This window comes from Arachis hypogaea, chromosome 19 (assembly GCF_003086295.3).
Source record: "Arachis hypogaea cultivar Tifrunner chromosome 19, arahy.Tifrunner.gnm2.J5K5, whole genome shotgun sequence".
In the NCBI taxonomy this organism is placed as follows: Eukaryota; Viridiplantae; Streptophyta; class Magnoliopsida; order Fabales; family Fabaceae; genus Arachis; species Arachis hypogaea.
The window spans coordinates 75989611-75992115 of NC_092054.1; the positions used below are offsets into that span (position 1 = coordinate 75989611).

At 41.0% G+C, this 2505-nt stretch overlaps 1 long non-coding RNA gene across 1 annotated transcript; it reads left to right on the top strand.

Moving 5' to 3' along the window:
- The first annotated feature begins 1565 nt into the window (after positions 1-1565).
- LOC140182159 (uncharacterized) lies at positions 1566-2252 on the top strand. The gene is made up of 3 exons (XR_011877961.1): positions 1566-1604; positions 1923-2047; positions 2174-2252. It is a non-coding gene; the product is annotated as an uncharacterized lncRNA (long non-coding RNA).
- Positions 2253-2505: the final 253 nt, after the last annotated feature.

Here is a 2505-nt window from a genome sequence, read left to right on the forward strand (position 1 = left end):
GATCTTCATCAGTTTTTAGCTGAATTCTTGCAAATCTATGACACTGTCAAGACCAATGGAGTTGATCCCGAGGTCTACAGGCTTATGCTTTTCCCTTTTGCTGTAAGAGACAGAGCTAGAATATGGTTGGATTCACAACCTAAGGATAGCCTGAACTCTTGGGATAAGCTGGTCAGTGATTTTCTGGCCAAATTCTTTCCACCTCAAAAGATGAGCAAGCTTAGAGTGGAAACCCAAACCTTCAGACAGAAGGAAGGAGAGTCCCTATATGAAGCTTGGGAAAGATATAAGCAACTGATCAAAAGGTGTCCTACTGACATGCTTCTAAAATGGAGCATCATAAGTATATTCTATGATGGTCTGTCTGAGTTGTCAAAAATGTCATTGGACCATTCTGTAGGAGGATCTCTTCACGTGAAAACCCCTGCAGAAGCTCAGGAACTCATTGAAATGGTTACAAATAACCAGTTCATGTACACCTCTGAGAGGAATCCTATGAACAATAGGACGCCTCAGTAGAAGGGAGTTCTTGAAATTGATACTCTGAATGCCATATTGGCTTAGAACAAAATATTGACTCAGCAAGTCAATATGACACTACAAGAAAAAAGGCCTATGGCCACGCTTTTGTGAGGATGGCGATTGAATAGAGATTTGGCCACGTTTTTTCTCGCCACGCTTCAAAACCGTGGCGAAAAGGGTCAACGGCCACGCTTTTTGAAGGGTGGCAATTGATTAGAGAAACGGCCACATTTTTTTCTGCCACGCTTCAAAAGCGTGGCCATAGAGAGAAAGAGGGACGTTTTAAAAGCGTGGCGACATGGTTTCATTACGGCCACGCTTACAAATGTGGCCATATCCTGGTACTCTTTTGGCCCGCTTTAAAAGCGTGGCCAAAAGGTTTTTAAAAGTAAACCCTAATAACCCGGCCCCCAACCCAGTAACTCCTGAATCCTCCTAATCACCCTCAAACTTGGCCAAAAGCTTCGATCGGGACTCTCCCAGTCTCAACTCTCACCGTCACTCTCATCAATGACAACCCTGGAAGAGCTCAGATCTTCGCCGTCACCTTCACCGCCCTCGCTGCGCTGTTAGCCTCCCCTCCGCCTTGTCTCTTGTCGCCTCTGCCCTAACATCGAACAGCATCAGCGTCATTAGCCTCTCACTGTCTCCTCATCGTCTCCTTGTCTTTTACGTACCAGCGTCTTCATTTCGTCGCTCTCCTGCCATCTTCCTGCTCTGGCGACCATATCCTTCCTTGTTGTTCGTGTTTGGACAGAATGAAAACGGTAATGGAAGAAAGCGAAGAGAAGGACGGTGCTTCAGTGTGTGTGTGGCGGTAGCTCCTCACTCTTCAACCTTGTTTCTCTTTTCAATTTCTCTCAGGTAACGCTTCTTCTTCCTCTTCGCTGCATTTTCATGTGAATTCTCGTTTCTAATTGTAACTGCAATCCCTCACAGTCTCTCATATCATACTTGCAATAGCTTAGCTGGTTTCCGAATCTTTCTAGGATTTTCAGAAACGATTCCCGATCTGAATGTTTTCCATTATTAATATTAAAAAAGGACGATTTTGTGTGCTCTCTCAGCAATGGTAGCTGCAAGTAAGTGTCTTTACTTATGAGCTTCGAGATTGAACCTATTATCTAAATTTATCGGTTGAAAAGTTCTTTAATGATTTGTCTCAATTTTGTATTTCATAGTTGCAGTTACTGTCACTTTCAATAATCTCACAATCAGAATTCCGATACCTTATATCAATTTACCATACTATTTTGATGGTTTCTTGTTCTAGTTTCCTTGGAGTAGGGGAATGCTTGACAATAGCCATAGTTGCTTCTTAAGCATGGTTAGCTTATATTTCACTTTTACTTAACTAAGAAATCAAATATAAGTTGACGTATTTCTATGTGCTCATGCAGATTGTTTGAGCTGTATGGTAATGAAACAAAAATGAAGCTGTTGGCCAAAGAACTGGCCCCTCTGCAGAATATCGGTTCTCAAAACTGCATTACTTTTAGTGTTGATGGATCTAAATTTGCCACCGGTGGTTCAGAATGTAGCGCTTTGAAATCCATTCAATTCAATTATGTTTCTTTGTTGTGTGGCATTTCTAGCGTTCGTTTCTAGAGTTTGATCTTGTATGTTTGAATTCTGTCTGCAACAAGTACAGGACGGGCATATCAGAATTATGGAGTGGCCTAGCATGAACAACATTTTGGATGAACCAAGAGCACACAAATCTGTGAGGGATATGGATTTCAGGTAGATATACTCAACGAGTCAAATGGATGCATTAACCCTTGCAACCAGTAGAATAGCAATTAAAACTTAATTAGTAGCTAGTGAAATCTTATTTGGAGTTCATCCCATGTGGTTCATTTTTTGTGCATGTTCATCCTTACCATTGATAATTTGATTATGTAGAGATATTTTTTTAACAAGTCTTATATAGTTTCATAATAAATATCTTATTCCCAATACTGATAGTAAAGCCAATTACTG